The following is a 20459-nucleotide window of genomic DNA, read 5'->3' on the forward strand; positions in this document are numbered from 1 at the left end:
ATTTACACTGTTGTAGTTTTTGTAGGGAGATAGTTTCTCCTTCTGTTCCACACATAACTGGAGGTATTCTGATGTCATTACTGTCACAGATTTGGTTTCAGAATCTGTTGAGCACATGCCTCTTGATACAGGAGGTCCATGTGGATTATGAATTGCACAGGTATTTGTGGGTATAGCTTTACTCCAGCCTTCACCTTTCAGCCTCTCACCCATGGACTCCCTTTGCTAACCGCAATTTTCCTACCAGGAGTGTAAGTACATTTCACTTTTGTTTGGGTATTCATCGCCATCAATGTTTTTTTTAATCCCCTCTGGAAGGTACATGATGTGATATCTCTTTTATCCACACTTCTTTGCTTACTGGGCTTTGCTCTAAATTTCATTTAGGAAAAAAATGGCATTTTTCTTTTGCATTTTCATAAAGTTGGAGTCATATTTCATTGGGTATCTCTGTCACATTTCTTTCTCTTTTTGTCTGCACTCAACAATTCTCTTTCCTTTCATCTCTTAGGCGTTGTGAATGCTACTGCAGTGCATGTTTGTGGGGGTGGGTGTGTGGGCCTGTGTTTTCCATGATCTGTTGATTTCTCAAATAATCTAGGAGTGGAACTGACATATGACATCATCTGTCTCATTTTGTGATTCCCAGGCCCTTTGACAGTCATGCTCATAAAGGCTCTGACCGCTTACCTCCCATTCAATATAAGGGTCCCATTTACTAATACTGTTCTACTCCTTTTTGTTTGTATAGTTTTGGATAGTGGCCTTTCTGATTTCAGTATTGATATCGCCTTGCTGTTTAAAATTTCGTATCACTGATAAGAAAGCAAATGAGTTACATTTGCAGAGCTTTCTTTCTAAGCATTAAATTGCATTTACCTGTTGAAGTTTCCTTCTTGATCGTGTGGTTTGTTCTCGTTTTTATTTCAGTGTACGACCCCTGGCCATTTTGTAAAGGTAGGTGTCATTTAGAGCCTGCCTGCCTTGTGAATCTTCAGTGTCCATCAGCCCAAGGTTTAATGTTGCTGTTCCAGAGAGCGGCCAACAGGTGGCAGCACTTCTTCAGGCTCTCCTCCTGTTACTATGGTAACTGCATCTTTAGAGGTATGTGCCATTTCCGCTTGAAAATGAGAGTAGAATGAGCTAGGGGAAGCCCATGGAAGCTTGAGTCTCCTTCCTTTTCAGTTTTATTGTAGTTCCTATTTCTTGTTTGACGAAGCTGATGTACAGAGTTGCCTTTTTTGTAGCTTTACTGATTCTTGCTCCCTTACACGGATACATAGAGGCATTCAGCAGTGGTTATTTCCTCCGACCTGCTCTCAGAAAGTGTGTAGTACATCACTCTTGCTATGCCGGTCCCTGTGGATTATGTATTTGACAGGTATTTGTGGGAAACCGTGAATTTCAGCCTTCCAATATAAGCCTTCCTAGCACCCATCGCCTTTGTTAAGCATGAGGGAGTTCCCAGCACTGAGTGTCCGTTTTACCTCGGTCAGGGCACTCACTGCCAGCAGTATTGTCTTTCCCGTTTGAAAGGTAAACCCTATGACATAGCTCTAATCTGCCCTTCTTCACTGACTCTGATTATCACCACACTTATCTGTACCTCTGACAATGACATTATTTCCTTGTTTCAATACCTAAGTCATAGTCCATCGTGAACCTGTGTCCCATGTCTTGATCCACTGATCTCTCTGTCCCTGCGTATTTTCTTTACTTTCATCTCTTAGCAATGGGAATGCCCCTGCAGTGCATGCTCTGGGGCATGTGGTTTTAAAAATCTGTGTATTTTGGAGATGTCTTTGGAATGGAGAGGCCATGTCATACTTTCTGTCTCTTTTTTTCTATAAAGGCACTTGGACAGTGATTCTTATACTGGCTCCTCCCACTGATATCCCCCCACTACTATAAAATGATCCCCCTGACTAATGTCAACCTACCATTTCTGGTTTGGAGTGTTGTCCATGTTGGCCTTTTCCGGTGCTAAGAGTTGATGGCTCATGGCCATTTAGCTTTTGTATCTCTGATAAGAAATCTTATGGAGCACTATTCATGCACTTTTTGCTTTTGGAAAGCATTTTGAGTTGTATTTACCTGTTGATGTTTTCTTCTGAGAGTTTCCTGGGGTTTTTTTTTTTTTTGTTTGTGTTTTGTTTTTATTTACTTATTCGCTTTTGGATGTGTGACTCCTGACTTGTTCAAGGGTAGGTGTCACATCCAGTCCAGCAGCCTTGTGAATATCAGATGTCCATCAGTGATAGGTTTCAGGCTGTGGTTACAGAGAACAGCCTCCATGCTGGAAGGTTTCTTTATTCCGTCCCCTTTTAGGTTGGCCTCTGCCGCCTTGGAGCATTTGTCAAGCCTTGTATACATTAGAATAGAACGAGCCAGAGGATGCCACCAAACCTGGTGTCGCCTCACTCTTGGATTTTATTTTAACTTAAAGTTTCTATTCTATTTAAGTTGACTAGCAAGGATGCTTTTGTTTTATGTGTACAGATTCTTGTTCCATGGCACTAAGAGTACCAGATCTATTCAGCTGTGCTTGTTTTCACCTACATGTGATTAGAAAGTGTTTTAATGCCCCTCTTGTTGAAGTAGGTTTACATGGATTCAGTATTTTATATGTATCTTTGGGAAGAAATTAACTCCAAGCTCCATACATATCCCCTCCACGCACCAGGCTCCTCTGCTTCCCCTAAGTTTCTTGCTAGGTTGGATATCCATTTAACCTTTGTGTGAGTGCTCACTGCTGTGGATTTTTGTATCCCACCTCTCCGTTACATCCCATGATGTAACTTGAATCGACCCCCCTTCACTCAGTGTGATGATCTCTGAATTCTTCTCTATCCAAATTGAAATGGACACCCAGTGCTGGGAACACACTGATGCTTAACAAAGGGGATGGGTGAGAGGAAGGCTTATATTGGAAGGCTGAAACACACAGATTCCCAGAAATACCTGTCAAATACATAATCCACAGGGACCGACTTAGCAACAGTGATGTTCTACACACTTTCTGAGAGCAGGTCAGAGGAAATAACTGCTCCTGAATGCCTCTGTGTACTGGTGTAAGGGAGCAAGAATTGGTATGGCTACGACAAAGGCAATTCTGTATATCAGCTTCGTCAAACAAGAAACATGAACTACAATAAAACCGAGAAGGAAGGAGACACAAGCTTTCAGAGGCTTCCTCTAACTCATTCTACTCTCATTTACTCTCAGAAATGGTGAATACCTCTAAAGATGCAATTCCCGTGGTAACAAAAGGAGAACCCAAAGAAATGCTGCTGCGTTGTGGCCAGGAACAGCAACCTTAAACCTTGGGCTGATTGACACTGCCTATTCACTAGGCAGCCGGGCAATAAATGACAGCTACCCTTACAAAATGGCCAGGGTTCGCACACCAAAATAAAAATGAGAACAAACCACACTATCAGGAAGGAAACATCAACATGTAACTGCAATTCAATGAAGAAAGATGCATCTGGAAATGTGCCTCATTTGTTTTTTTGTCAGTGATATGAAAAGTTAAACTGCAAGGGGATATCACTACTGAGAAATCAAAAAGGCCACTATTGATATCTTCTGATTCTGCTAAGTCCATACAATTTCTGTCCTTTATTGAGCCCATGTATGCATGAAATGTCCCTTGGTATCTTCAATTTTCTTGAAGAGATCTCTAGTCTTTCCCATTATATTGTTTCCCTCTATTTCTATGCATTGATCACTGAGGAAGTCTTTCTTATCTTTCCTTCCTATTCTTTGGAACCCTGCATTCAAATGGGTATCTTTTCTTTTCTCCTTTGCCTTTCACTTCTCTTCATTTCACAGCTATTTATAATGCCTCCTCAGACAACCATTTTACCTTTTTGCATTTCTTTTTCTTTGGAATGGTCTTGATTCCTGCCTCCTGTACAAAGTCATGAACCTTTGTCCACAGTCCTTCAGGCACTCTGTCTATCAGATCTAACCCCTTGAATCTATTTCTCACTTCCACTGTATAATTGTAAGGGATTTGATTTAGGTCATACCTGAATTGTCTAGGAGTTTTCCCTACTTTCTTCAAATTATGTCTCAATTTGGCAATGAGTTAATGATCTGATCCACAGTCAGCTCCTGGTCTTCTTTTTGCTGACTGTATAGAGTTCCTCTATCTTTGGCTGCAAAGAATATAATCAATCTGATTTCAGTGTTGACCATCTGGCGATGTCCATGTGTAGAAACTTCTCCTGTGTTGTTGGAAAACGGTGTTTGCTATGACCAGTGCGTTCTCTTGGCAAAACTCTATTAGCCTTTGCCTTGCTTCATTGTGTACTCCAAGGTCAAATTTGCCTGTTACTCCAGGTATTTCTTGTCTTTCTACTTTTGCATTCCAGTCCCCTATAATGAAAAAGACATCTTTTTTGGGTGTTAGTTCTAGAAGTTCTTGTAGGTCTTCATAGAATCGTTCAACTTCAGCTTCTTCAGCATTACTGGTCAGGGCATAGACTTGGATTACTGTGATATTAAAGGGAAATGAGCAGAGATCATTCTGTCATTTTTGAGATTGCATCCAAGTACTGCATTTTAGACACTTTTGTTAACTATGATGGCTACTCCATTTCTTCTAAGGGATTCTTACCCACAGTAGTAGATATAATGTTTATCTGAGTTAAATTCACTCATTCCAGTCCATTTTAGTTCCCTGATTCCTTAAATGTCGATGTTCACCCTTGCCATCTCCTGTTTGACCACTTCCAATTTACCTTGATTATGGACCTAACATCCAAGGTTTCTATGCATTATTGCTCTTTACAGCATCAGATTTACTTCTATCACCAGTCACATCCACAACTGAGTGCTATTTTTGCTTTGGCTCCATCTCTTCATTCTTTCTGGAGTTATTTCTCCACTGATCTCCAGTAGCATATTGGGCACCTACTGACCTGGGGAGTTCATCTTTCAGTGTCCAATCTTTTTGCCTTTTCATACTGTTCCTGGGGTTCTCAAGGCAAGAATACTAAAGGGATTTGCTATTCCCTTCTCAAATGGACCACGTTTTGTCAGAACTCTCCACCATGACCACTCCGTCTTGGGAGGCCCTGCACGGCATGGCTCATAGTTTCATGGAGTTAGACAAGGCTGTGGTCCATGTGATCAGATTGGTTAGTTTTCTGTGATTGTGATTTTCCATCTGTCTGCCAGCTGATGGAGAATGATAAGAGGCTTAGGGAAGCTTCCTAATGGGAGAGACTGACTGAGGGGGAAACTGGGTGTTGTTCTGATGGCCAGGGCCATGCTCAGTAAATCTTTACTTCACTTTTCTGTTGATGGGCGGGGCTGTGTTCCCTCCCTGTCATTTGACCTGAGGCCAAACTATGGTGGAGGTAATGAAGATAATGGCGAACTCATTCAAAGGTCCCATGCACACAGTGGTACACTCAGCGCCCCCAACCCTGCAGCAGGCCACTGCTGACCCACGCCTCTGCCAGAGACTCCTGGACTCTCAAGGGCAAGTCTGAGTCAGTCTCTTGTGGGGTCACTGCTCTTTACTCCTGGGTCCTGGTGTGCACAAGGTTCTGTTTGTGCCCTCCAAGAGTCTGTTTCCCAGTCCTGTGGAAGTTCTGGTGGCTCTATGGTGGGGTTAATGGTGACCTCCTCCAAGAGGGCTTATGCCATACCCAGGTCAGCTGCACCCAGAGCCCCTGTGCCCACAGTAGTCCACTGCTGACCTGTACCTCCACAGAAGACACTCAAACACGGTTCTGTCTCAGTCTCTGTGGAGTCTCTGGGTTCCAGTACACACAAGGTTTGTTTGAGCCCCCTGAGTGTCTCTGGTGGATATGGAGTTTGATTCTAAATGCAGTTTGCCCATCCTACTGTCTTGCTGGGGCTTCTCTGTCCTTGGACGTGGGGTATTGTGAAATATTCTGGACTGATTTCCTTTAGGATTGACAGGTTTGATCTCACTGCAGTCCAAGGGACTCTCCAGAGTAAATGTGGGTATGAATAAATATTTTTCGTGCTTATGTTTCACTCTTGTGGAGAAATAGAATACTTATGAATGTAATTTATAAAATCCAGATGTGTTCTCTCATATGTATATGTGTGTATGAATCAATATTTACCGTTGCCCTCTTGTGGAGAAATAGAAGAATGATTATGAATGTAATTTATAAAATCCAGATGCATTCTTTACATGTTGAAAAAGATACTGCATGATTTTTTAAAAATTAATACATGTTCATAAGAGAAAATGTAAAATTGACAGAATAATACAAAGAAAGAAAAAAAAAAAAAAAACATGCTCTCACTTTACCGTTGGCTCAGAATTCTGAGTTCCTGGGACAGGGAGCTAAAAATACGAGGGTGTGTTAGTTCTTTCAGAATAAAATCATCTTTTCTGCTGTTAGAATGCTAGCATAGAACTTGGATTTGATACTTGACTCTTGCTTTGTTTACTTATCATTAAGCCTCTACTTTTAAAAATACCTGGTAATTTGAGCCCCTGTTTAGAGACTGCTTGCTTCAAGTTTTTTTTCTTTCTTCTGCATTTGGTAAGATTAAAAAATTTTTGCATGTTTTGTCTATGGTAAATAGTGTTGCAATGAACATTGGGGTGCCTGTATCTTTTGGAATTAAGGTTTTCTCCAGGAATATGGCCAGGAGTAGGATTACTGTGTCATACGGTAATACTATTTTAAGTTCTTTAAGGAGCTGCCATACTGTTCACCATAGTGGCGGTACCATCTACATGCCCACTGACAGTGCAAGAGGGTTCCCTTTTCTCCACAGCCTCTACAGGAATTATTGTTTCAGTTATACACATATATGTGTATATGTGCATTGTGTGTGTGTACATTCTTATATTTAATCTTTTTTTCTTTCTTGGCTACACTGTGCAGCATGTGGGATTAGTTCCCTGACCAGGGATTGAAGCTGCATCCCCTGCAGTGGAAGTGTGGAGTCGTAACCACTGGACTGCCAAGGGAAGTCCCATATATATTCTTTTCCATTATGATTTATCATAGGATACTGAATATAGTTCTCTGTGCTCTACAGTAGGAACTTGTCTACCCATTCCATGTACTCTAGTTGATATCTCTTAACCCCAACCTCTTACTCCATCCCTCCCCCAGTTCTCTCTGCCTTGGAAGCCACAAGTCTGTTCTCTATGTCCGTGTGTTTATGTTTCATGCATATGTTCATTTGTGTCATATCTTAGATTTCACATTTTAGTAATATCATCTGGTATTTGTCTTTCTCTGTCTGACTCACTTCACTTAGTATGATCTTCTCTCGGTCCACGCATGTTGCCTCAAATGGCCTTACTGTTGTAGCTGTACAGATTCTTGTGTCCTTTTAATCATACATACAGGTATTCATCTGTGGTTATTTCCACATATATATTATGAAAACATCTGTAGTACACCACTCTGGGCATAGTACACCCATTTTGAGGTTGTATTAGCATTTTATATGTATATGTTCAGTCGCTCAGTCATCTCTGACTCTGCAACCCCATGGACTGTAGCATGCCAGGTTTCTGTGTCCATTACCAACTACCGGAGCCTGCTCAAACTCAGGTCCACTGAGTGGGTGATGCCATCCAACCACCTCATCCTCTGTTGTTCCCTTCTCCTCCTGCCTTCAATCTTTCCCAGCACCAGGGTCTTTTCCAATGAGTCTGTTCTTCACATCAGGTGACCAAAGTATTGGAGCTTCAGCTTCAGCATCATTCCTTCCAAGGAATATTCAGGACTGATTTCGTTTAGGATTGACTGGTTTGATCTCCTTGGGACTCTCCAGCGTATGTGGGTATGAATAAATATTTGTTGTGCTTATGAATGTAATTCATAAAATTCAGATGTATATTCTTGTACACGTGTATGAATAAATATTTAGTGTGCTTTTGCTGCCCTCTGGTGGAGAAATAGAAGAAAGCTTATGAATGCAATTTATAAAATCCAAACGTATTCTTCACATGTTGGAAAATATACTGTATTGCTTTATTAAATGATATATACTCATAACAGCGGAGAAGGCAATGGCAACCCGCTTCAGTACTCTTGCCTGGAAAATCCCATGGACGGAGGAGCCTGGTAGGCTGCACTCCGTGGGGTCGCTAAGAGTCGGACATGACTGAGCGACTTCACTTTCACACATTGGAGAAGGAAATGGCAACCCATTCTAGTGTTCCTGCCTGGAGAATCCCAGGGATGGGGGAGCCTGGTGGGCTGCCGTCTATGGGGTCGCACAGAATCGGACATGACTGAAGCGATTTAGTAGCAGTAGCAGCACTCATAACAGAAGAGGTAAAGTTGCCAAAAAAAAAAAAAAAATACAAAGAAAGAAAAAAATCACCCATGATTTCACTTTACCATTGGCTCAGAATTGAGTTCCTGGCTCTGGGCGATGATGGTGTGCTACTTCTTTAAGTATAAAAGCATCATTTCAGCTATTCTATGTTCTATGCTAACATATAACTTGGTTTTGATACTTGATTCTTGCTTTGCTTGCTTATCTTTAAGCCTTTACTGTTACAAATACCTAGTAATTTGATCCCCTGTTTAGAGACTGTTGGCTTCAAGGTTTCTTTCTTTCTTTCTTTTTTTTTTTTTTTTTGCCATTTCTGCTTTTATTAGAAAATGCTGCATGTCTTGTCTACAGTAAATAGTGCTGCAATGAACATTGGAGTACCTGTATCTTTTGGAATTCAGGTTTTTCTCCAGGAATGTGCCCAGGAGTGGAATTGCTGGGTCATATGGTAATTCTATTTTTAGTTTTTAAGGAGCTGCCATACCGTTCACCATAGTGGCTGTACCAATTTACATGCCCAGCAAGAGTGCAAGAGGGTCCCCTTTCCTCCAAACCCTTTCCAGAAATTATTGTTTGTAGAATTTTTGATGATGGCTATTTGGACTTGTGTGAAGTAATACCTCATTGTAGTTTTGATGTGCATTTCTCTAATAATTAGTGATTTTGAGCATGTTTTCATGTGTTTTTTGACCATTTGTATGTCTTCTTTGGAACAATGTCTATTTATATCTGCCCATTTCTTGATTGAGTTTTTTATTTTTTTTTGATACTAGCCTACATTACCTGTTTGTATATTTTGGAGAATAAGGCCTTGATAACTAATGAGGTTCAATGACATTGCACAGAAAGCAGTGATCAAGACCATCCCCAAGAAAAAGAAATGCAAAAAAGCAAAATAGTTGTCTGACCAGGCCTTACAAACAGCTGAGAAAAGAAGAGAAGCAAAAAGCAAAGGAGAAAAGAAAAGTTATATCCACTTGAATGCAGAGTTCTGAAGAGTAGCAGAGAGATAAGAAAGCCTTCCTCAGCGATCAAAGCAAACAAATAGAGGAAAAAATAGAATAGGAAAGACTGGAGGTTTCTTCAAGAAAATTATAGATACCAAGGGAACATTTTGCACAAAGATGAGCACAATAAAGGACAGAAATGGAATGGACCAAATAGATGTAAAAGATATTAAGAAGAGGTGGCAAGAATACACAGAAGAACTGTACAAAAAAGATCTTCATGACCCAGATAACCACAATGGTGAGAGAGTCAATTCCTAGGCAGGCTGATAAGAAGTCTAGGGGTCCCCATGGAGAGAGGAGTTTGGAATTCTCAAGGAGGAAGAAAGGACAAACTTTTTTCCCCTCTATATTCCTTAGGATTACATAACAATAATGTATCCTGCTTGAGGACAGTCTCTGAAAAAACCTTCTGGCTAGTTCTGTTATCTCAAAATGTAAATCATGGGAGTAGATCTGGTGAGGTCTTTACAACCTCTAGACATTCTTTTGATTCACTGTAATAACTAATTTAAGAGTATATAATTCCAGTGCTAAGACTAGCAAGGGGGTACTCTTTCTACCCCCTTCTGATGTCTATGTCAGAAGCTTTCTCTATCTCCTTTATACTTTAATAAAACTTTATTACACAAAAGCTCTGAGTGATCCAGCCTTGTCTCTGGTCCTGGATTGAATTCTTCTCCTCTGGAGGCCAGGAACCCCAGTGTCTTTGCATGATTCAGCAACAACCTTTCAATGGTATGATCACTCACCTAGAGCCAGACATCCTGGAATGCGAAGTCAAGTGGGCTTTAGGAAATATCACTATGAACAAAACTAGTGGAGGTGTTGGAATTCCAGTTGAGCTATTTCAAATCCTAAAAGATGATGCTGTGAAAGTGCTGCACTCAATATGCCACCAAATCCGGAAATCTCAGCAGTGGCCACAGGACTGGAAAAGCTCAGTTTTCACTCCAATCCCAAAGAAATGCAATGCCAAAGAATCCTCAAACTACCGAACAATTGCACTCATCTCACACACTAGTAAAATAATGCTCAAAATTCTCCAAGCCTGGCTTCAACAGTATGTGAACCGTGAACTTCCAGATGTTCAAGCTGGATTTAGAAAAAGCAGAGGAACCAGAGATCAAATTGCCAACATCTGCTTGATCATCAATAAAGCAAGAAAGTTTCAGAAAAACATCTACTTTTGCTTTATTGACTATGCCAAAGCCTTAGACTGTGTGGATCACATTAACCTGTGGAAAATTCTTCAAGATTTGGGAATACCAGACCACCTGACCTGCCTCCTGAGAAACCTGTATGCAGGTCAAGAAGCAACAGTAAGAACTGAACATGGAACAACAGACTGGTTCCAAATTAGGAAAGGAGTAAATCAAGGCTGTATATTGTCACCCTGCTTATTTAACTTATATGCAGAGTTCAGTTCAGCTCAGTCACTCAGTCATGCCCGACTCTTTGTGATCCCATGGACTGCAGCATGCCAGGCTTCCCTGTCCATCACCAGTTTCCAGAGTTTACACAAACTCATGTCCATTGAGTCAGTGATGCTCTCCAACCATCTCAACTTCTGTCGTGCCCTTCTCCTGCCTTCAATCTTTCCCACATCAGGGTCTTTTCAAATGAGTCAGTTCTTCACATCAGGTGGCCAAAGTATTCTACATCTCACGAAATGCCAGGCTGGATGAAGCACAAGCTGGAACCAAGATTGCTGGCAGAAATATCAATATCCTCAGAGATGCAGACGACACCACCCTTATGGCAGAAAGCAAAGAAGAATCAAAGAGCCTCTTGATGAAAGTGAAAGAGGAGAGTGAAAAAGTTGGCTTGAAGTTCAACATTCAGAAAACTAAGATCATGGCATTTGATCCCACCACTTTGTGGCAAATAGACGGGGAAACAATGGAAACAGTGAGAAACTAAATTTTCTTGGGATCCAAAATCACAGAAGATGTTGACTGCAGCCATAAATTAAAAAACGCTTGCTCCTTGGAAGAAAAGCTATGACCAACCTAGATAGCATATTAAAAATCAGAGACATTTCTTTGCCAACAACAGTCCACGTAGTCAAAGCTATGGTTTTTCCGGTAGTCATGTATGGATGTGATAGTTGGACTATAAAGAAAGCTGAGCGCCGAAGAATTGATGGGTTGGAACTGTGGTGTTGGAGAAGACTCTGGAGAGTCCCTTGGATTGCAAGGAGATCAAACTAGTGCATCCTAAAAGAAAGCAATCCTGAATATTCATTGGAAAGACTGATTCTGACGTCAAAAGTGATGCAAAGAACCGACTCATTGGAAAAGACCCTGATGCTAGGGAAGATTGAAGGCGGGAGGAGAAGGGGGATGACAGAGGATGAGATGGTTGGATGGCATTACCGACGGGATGGAAATAAGTTTGAGTAAGCTCCAGGAGTTGGTGATGGACAGGGAGGCATGGCATGCTGCAGACCATGGGGTTGCAAAGAGTCAGATACGACTGAGTGACTAAACTGAACTGACCTGAACTAATGAGAAACATCTGTGTATCACAGGGAACTGTCCTCAGTGCTCTGTGGTGATCTAAATGGGAAGGAAATTACAACAAGGCTATGTATACCACACACACACGTATGCAAGCTGATTTACTTTGCTGTACAGCAAGAAGTAATGCAACACTGTAAAACAACTACATGTGTACATACTGTAGGCTCCATTTATAGGAAGTTTTAGATGAGGCGAAATTAATGTATACTAAGAGAACAGGTTGTGCATGGGGGAAGGGGTGTGTGAGAAAGGGGCCCAAAGAGATTGTCTAGGATGATGGGGAAAAAAAATATTGCAGTGAACATCATATATATAATCTTGGTGAAATTGCATAAATCTTTCTGCAATGCAAATTCCAAACAGGGTCTTGCTAAGTGGCTCCATGCATTGGTAAGTTTACTAGATATTGTCAAATTGTCCTCCAGAAATTTGCATCATTTTATGCTTTCACAATTCTGCATGAGCACTGATTTTCCAATCCCTCATCATCAATTTGGAGGAAACGTTTGGTATCATTCAAAGCTTTCACTGAACTTTTGGCGATGTGCTCGGTGAGAAATCATATTCCATTATTGTTTTGGTTTGCATTTCTTTTATTACCAATTAGGTTCAACATTTCCTCCTGTTTTTTGGTAGTTTTTCTTTTTTTCTTCTGAGTAATTTGTATATCTTTGTACCCTTTGTTTATTTCATGTTTGTTTTCTATTGAGTTTTTCATCTTATTTTCTTATTTTAACTTTTGAACTCTTCATAAATTAGGTAAATGCGCTCTTTGTCAGCTATCTTCCAAATATTTTTCAATTGTCACTTTATAATTCCTTGTTTATTAATTATTTAGGCATGCAGGAATTTTACTACAAAGAAAGGTATGTAAGTTTTCCTTTTTTAGCTTCTGGACAAAGGACATGGTAAAATAGGAAATTTAAATAACTGAGAAATCCCTCAGGAGGCTAGAAGGTGAGGTTAAAAGAATTGGGGGGGGGGGCAATTCTCTATGAGTTCACCTGTGTGCATTTTCACGTGAACTTTACAATTAGCTTTACCTGAAATACACACACAGACACAGACACAGACACACACACACACACACACACACACACATAGAGAGAGAGATAATGAAGTGGAGGCGGGTAGTGCCATGATGGGCCAAGATGAAGCCAGGACGGGTGGTGCTGCACCTGGGACTCCAAACAGATGAGTCAGCCATAGGCTTGGGCAGCCCTGTGAAGCCAACAGGGACGCGTCTCTGGAGCTGTGATTGGGGGACTCAGGAGCCCCAGCACGTGCTCAGAGCCAAGGTCACGAGGAGGGAAGCACAAGCAGGGCGATGATGCTGCCCAGTTAGCCTGTCTCCCTTGGGCCAGAGGGAAGGTGGTGCTACTTTTATTATGGAGAATGTAGTCTGTGGCTATTGGGAAAAGAACTTGGTCAGTGCACGGAGTGTGAAAAAGTAAGTAAAAACCATGATTACTTTCACCACAGTTTATATTTTAGCCCATCTCTTCCCCATCATTTTTCAACTCATATTTTTAAACTTAGAATTACACTTCATGTCCTTTTTTGCTTTCCATTGTTCTTTGCTCTGTACTTTCCAGAACATTTTATCATAAAAACTTCAAAACATTCAACAAAGTGGAAAATTTTTTCTAGCTAATACACAAAGACTTCCCACCTAGATTCCACTGCAACTATTTTGCAATACTTCCTTTGTCACGTATCTATCCATTTGTCCATCCTTCTATCCATCCATCAATCGATCTTATTCCCTGGTGCATTTTGTGGTAAATTGAAGATATCAGTATGTGTCTCCTTAGGTTCCCTGGTGGCTCAGATGGTAACGTGTCTGCCTACAATGCAGGAGACCCGGGTTCAATCCCTGGGTCAGGAAGATCTCCTGGAGAAGGAAATGGCAATCCACTCCAGTATTCTTGCCAGGAAAATCCCATGGACGGAGGAGCCTGGTGGGCTATAGTCCAAGGGGTCACAAAGAGTCGGACACGACTGAGCGACTTCACTTACTTACCTTACCTTACCATTAAGTAGTGAATTGTATTTGTTTACAGCAGTTTTCTTTGAAAGATAAAGTTTACATACAATAAATTATACCAATCTTCTTTTTCTAAGTCATGTTATTGTTTAGTTGAAGTATAGTTGATTTACAATGTTGTGTCATTTTCTGCTTTACAGCAAAGTGATTCAGTTATACACACATATATGTAATATACATTAGGTGTGTGTATATCCATAAACAGATTCATTTAATCATTTTTTCGGGCTACACTGTGCAGCATGTGGGATTAATTTCCTGACCAGCTATTGAACTTGCATCACCTGCAGTGAAAGTGTGGAGTCTTAACCACTGGACAATCAGGGAACTCCCATATATATTCTTTTCCATTATGATTTTTTCTTTGTCATATATATGTTCATTTGTGTCATATCTTCAATTCCACATTTAAGTGATATTTGGTGTCTTTCTCCATCTGACTCACTTCACTTAGTATGATCATCTCTCCTTGCATGTATGTTGCCTCTAACGGCCTTATCATTGTAGTTGTACAGATTCTTATATCCTTTAAACCATACATAGAGGTATTCCTCTGTGGCTATTTTCACGTATATGTTATTAAACATGTTTAGTATACCACTCTTGGCATAGTACATCCATTTTGAGGTTGTATTAGGATTTTATATGTATACATTAGTCAGTTCAGTTCAGTCACTAAGTCATGTCTGACTCTTTGCCACCCCAAGGACTGTAGCACACCAGGCTTCCCCATCCATCACCAACTACTAGAACCTGCTCAAACTCCTGTCCATCAAGCCGGTGATGCCATTCAATCATCTCACCCTCTGTCGTCCTTTTCTCCTCCCAACTTCAATCTTTCCCAGCAGACTGAAGCAAAGATGGGGGCTATTTGAATTGGGCAGTTTGGGGACATCCAGACAGCAGAGTCCTGTGGCTTCTTGGTTCTGGTAAAAGAAGATGTTAATAAAAGCAGGAAGATGGAAAAAGGAGCAAAGCTTTGGGCATCAAAGACAGGACCACAGAAAGATGAACCAGGGGAAAAGGGGGAGGGTGAGAGGACAGCAGCCAGTTTCTTACCATGCAAATTGCCAAAAGTTCAATGAAAGCATTGAGTGATAAAAATGTTTCCTCAAAATTGAGGATAAGAGGTTGGAAAATGAGTGCTCATGCAGTGTTGTGAAAGCATAAAGTGATGCAACTTTCTGAGGGACAAGTTGACACTGTCTACTAAATTTATAAATGCATGGAGCCAATTAGCAAGACCTTGTTTGGAATTTGCATTGCAGAAGAATTTATGCAATTTCACCAATATTGTCTATATGATGTTCACTGCAATAGTTTTTTCCCATCATCCTAGAAAATCTTTTGGGCCCCTTCCCCACACTGCCCTTCCCCCATGCAACACTTCTTCTCACTTCTCTCAGTAAAGATTAGTTTTGCCTCATTTAGAACTTTCTGTAAATGGAGCCTAGAGTATGCACACATGTAGTTTCTTTACAATGTTGTGTTACTTCCTACTGTACAGCAAAGTATTTCAGTTGTGCATACGTTTCTTTCCCATTTAGGTCACCAAGGAGCATTGAAGATTGTTGCCCATGCTAAACAGATAGTTTTCATTAGCTATCAAGGCATTATTCTCCAAAATATACAAACAGCACATGTAGCACAGTATCAAAAAACAAACAAACACACACACACACAAAGAAAAACTCAATGAACTCCTTATTGCCAAATTCAGACTGAAACTGAAGAAAGTGGAGAAAACCACTAGACCATTCAGGTATGACCTAAATCAAATCCCTTTTAACTATACAGTGGAAGTGAGAAATAGATTTAAGGGACCAGATCTGATAGAGTGCCTGATGAACTATGGATGGAGGTTCGTGACATTGTACAGGAGACAGGAATCAAGACCATCCCCAAGAAAAAGAAATGCAAAAAAGCAAAATGGCTGTCTGAGGAGACCTTACAACTTGCTGTGAAAAGAAGGGAAGCGAAAAGTAAAGGAGAAAAGGAAAGATATACCCATTTGAAGCAGAGTTCCAAAGAATAGCCAGGAAAGATAAGAAAGCCTTCCTTAGCAATCAATGCAAAGAAATAGAGGAAAACAATAGAATAGGAAAGACTAGAGATCTCTTCAAGAAAATTAGAGATACCAAGGGAACATTTCATGCAAAGATGGGCTCGATAAAGGACAGAAATGGTATGGACCTAACAGAAGAAGATATTAAGAAGAGGTGGCAAGAATACACAGAAGAACTGTACAAAAATGATCTTCATGACCCAGATAATCACGATGGTGTGATCACTCACCTAGAGCAAGACATCCTGGAATGTGAAGTCAAGTGGGCCTTAGGAAGCATCACTACAAACAAAGCTAGTGGAGGTGATGGAATCCCAGTTGAAATATGATGCTGTGAAAGTGCTGCATTCAATATGCCAGCAAATTTGGAAAACTCAGCAGTGGCCACAGGACTGGAAAAGGTCAGTTTTCATTCCAATCCCTAAGAAAGGCAATGCCAAAAAATGTTCAAACTATCGCACAATTGCTCTCATCTCACACACTAGTAAAGTGATGCTTAAAATTGCCAGGCTTCAGCAATACGTGAACTGTGAACTTCCAGATGTTCAAGCTGGTTTTAGAAAAGCAGAGGAACCAGAGATCAAAATGCCAACATTTGCTGGATCATCGAAAAAGCAAGAGAGTTCCAGAAAAACATCTATTTCTGCTTTATTGACTATGCCAAAGCCTTCGACTGTGTGGATCACAATAAACTGTGGAAAATTCTGAAAGAGATGGCAATACCAGACCACCTGACCTGCCTCTTGAGAAACCTGTATGCAGGTCAGGAAGCAACAGTTAGAACTGGACATGGAACAACAGACTGGTTCCAAATAGGAAAAGGAGTATGTCAAGGCTGTATATTGTCACCCTGCTTATTTAACTTCTATGCAGACTACATCATGAGTAATGCTGGGCTGGAAGAAGCACAAGCTGGAATCAAGATTGCTGGGAGAAATATCAATAATCTCAGATATGCAGATGACACCACCCTTATGGCAGAAATTAAAAAAAGAACTAAAGAGCCTCTTGATGAAAGTGAAAGAGGACAGTGAAAAAGTTGATTTAAAACTCAACATTCAGAAAACTAAAATCTTGGCATCTGGTCCCATCACTTCATGGCAAATAGATGGGGAAACAGTGGAAACAGTGACTGACTTTATTTTTCTGAGCTCCAAAATCACTGCAGATGGTGACTGCAGCCATGAAATTGAAAGACACTTACTCCTCGGAAGGAAAGTTATGACAAACCTAGACAGCATATTAAAAAGCAGTTAGATTATTTTGTCAACAAAGGTTCATCTAGTCAAGGCTATTGGTTTTCCAGTAGTCATGTATGGATGTGAGAGTTGGAGTATAAAGAAAGCTGAGCGCCGAAGAATTGATGCGTTTGAACTGTGGTGTTGGAGAAGACTCTGGAGAGTCCCTTGGGCTGCAAGGAGATCCAACCAGTCCATCCTAAAGGAGATCAGTCCTGGGTGTTCATTGGAAGGACTGATGTTGAAGCTGAAACTCCAGTACTTTGGCCACCTGATGTGAAGATGTGACTCATCTGAAAAGACCCTGAAGCTGGGAAAGATTGAAGGCAGGAGAAGGGTACAACAGAGGATGAGATGGTTGGATGGCATCACTGACTCAACGGACATGGGTTTGGGTGGACTCTGGGATTTGGTGATGGACAGGGAGGCCTGGCGTGCTGCGGTTTATGGGGTCACAAAGAGTCGGACATGACTGAGTGACTGAACTGAATTGAATAAATGGGGAGATCTAAATAGACATTTTTCCAAAGAAGGCATACAGATGGCCAACAAACACTTGAAAATGCTCAACATCACAAGTTATTAGAGAAATGCAATTCAAAACTAAAGTGAGGTATTACTTCACACCAGTCCAAAATGCCATCATCAAGAACCCTACAAACAATAATTTGGAGATGGTGTGGAGAAAAGGGGACCCTCTTGCACTGTTGGTGGGCATGTAAATTAGTACCGCCACTATGTTGGACTGTATGGCTCCTTCTTAAAAAACTAAAAATATAATCACCATATGACCTACCCCTGGGCATTTTCCTGGAGAAAACCTTAATTCAAAAAGATGCATGCACCCCAATGTTCATTGCAGCACTATTTACCATAGCCACGACATGCAACATTATTTAATCATAGCAAAAGTTGAAAAAAAACAAGAACAAACAAAACAAAACAAAACAAAAACCTTGAAGTAAACAGTCTCTAAACAAGGGGCCAAATTACTAGGTATTTGTAAAAGTAGAGGCTTAAAGATAAGTAAACAAATCAATAAGCACCTATCAGAACCATCTTCTTTTTTTTTCCATTTATTTTTATTAGTTGGAGGCTAATTACTTTACAATATTGTAGTGGTTTTTGTCATACATTGACATGAAGCAGCCATGGATTTACATGTATTCCCCCTCCCGATCCCCCCTCCCACCTCCCTCTCCACCCAATTCCTCTGGGTCTTCAGAACCATCTTCTATGTTAGCATTCAAAGAGCAGAGAAATGATTTTATACTGAAAGAATTAGGGCACCCTCAACTTTTTATCTCCCCATCCCAGGAACTCAGAATTCTGAGTCAATGGTAAATGAGATCATGGGTGATTTTTTTCTTTCTTTGTATTTGTGTAACAACTTTACGTTTTCTCTTATGAGCATGTATTAATTCTTAATAACGTTATACTGTATCTTTTTCAACATGTGAAGAATACATCTGGATTTTATAAATTACATTCATTAGCATTCTTCTATTTCTCCACGAGAGGGCAGCATAAGCACAGTATATATTTATTCATACACAGAATACATCTGGATTTTATGAATTATATTCGTAAGCATTCTTCTATTTCTCCACGAGAGGGCAGCAAAAGTATAGTAAAAAATTTATTCATACCCACACACTTTGGCAACCTTATGTGAAGAACTGACTCATTGGAAAAGTCTCTGATGCTGGGAAAGATTGAAGGCAGAGGGAGAAGGTGACAACAGAGGATGAGATGGTTGGATGGCATCATGGACTCGATGGACATGAGTTTGAGTAGGCGCCAGGAGTTGCTGATGGACAGAGAAGCCTGGCATGCTACAGTTCATGGGGTCACAAAGAGTCAGGCACAACTGACCAACTGAACTGAACTGACTGGCATATGCATATAAAATCCTAAGACAGACTCAAAATGCACATACTATCCCAAGAGTTGTGTACAAAATACGTTTTAATAATATAACTGGGAAAATAACCACAGATGAATAATTCTATATATGGTTAAAAGTATACAAGAATCTGTACATCTACAACAATAAAGTCATTTGAGGTAACATGCATGGACCGAGAAATGATGATACTAAGTGAAGTGAGGCACACAGAGAAAGACAAATGCCAAATGATATCACTTAAATGTGGAATCTAAAATATGGTACAAATGAACATGGGTATGAAACAGAAATATACTCATGGACATAGAGAACAGACTTGGGGCTTCCAAGGCAGAGAGACTTGGGGGAGGGATGGAATAAGAGCGTGGGGTTAAGAGATACAAACTAAAGTATATGGAATGGATGGACAAGTTCCTGCTGTAGAGCACAGAGAACTATATTCAGTATCTTAATATAAATCATAATGGAAAAAATACATATGGACTTCTCTGGCAGTCCATTGGTTAAGACTCCACACTTTCACTGCAGGGGATGCAGGTTCAGTCCCTGGTCAGGAAACAAATCCCACATGCAGGACTGTTTAACCAAATAAAAAAAAGATTAAATAAAATAATGTGCAAATACATGTATGTGTGTATATATATATATATATGTATATATACACACACACAATATATATGTATACATATATGTGTATACTTTAAAAATTTTTTTATATATGTGTATAATTGAATCACTTTGCTGTAAAGCAGAAATTAACAGAACATTGGAAAGCAGCTGTGCTTCATTTAAAAAGTATCATCACTGGGAAAAAAATATTGGTATGTTTCATTGTATGTAAAGTTTATATCCAAAGAAAATTGCTATAAAAAACATGGCTCACTACTTAATGGCAGACTTGCAGAAATACTTAAGGAGATGCATACTGATGTCTGCAATTTACCACAAAATGCACCAAGGAAAAAGATTGATTGATGATTGGATAGAGGGATGGAAAAATGGATAGATAGGTGACAAAGGAAGTATTGTAAAATGGTTACAAAAGCAGACCCCTATATATGCTGTCTACAAGTGACCCACCTCAAACTAAGGGGCACATATAGACTGAAAGTGAAGGGTTGGAAAAACGTATTTCGTGCAAATAGAGTTGAGAAGAAAGCAGGAGTAGTAATACTCATATGAGATAAAACAGACTTTGAAATTAAGGCTGTGAAAAGAGACAAAGAAGGACACTACATAATGATCAAAGGATCAATCCAAGAAGAAGATAAGATATTTATAAATATATATGCACCCAACATAGGAGCACATCAATACACAAGACAAATGCTAACAAGTATGAAAGGGGAAATTAACAGTAACACAAA

Source organism: Cervus elaphus, chromosome X, assembly GCF_910594005.1.
Source record: "Cervus elaphus chromosome X, mCerEla1.1, whole genome shotgun sequence".
Taxonomy (NCBI): Eukaryota; Metazoa; Chordata; class Mammalia; order Artiodactyla; family Cervidae; genus Cervus; species Cervus elaphus.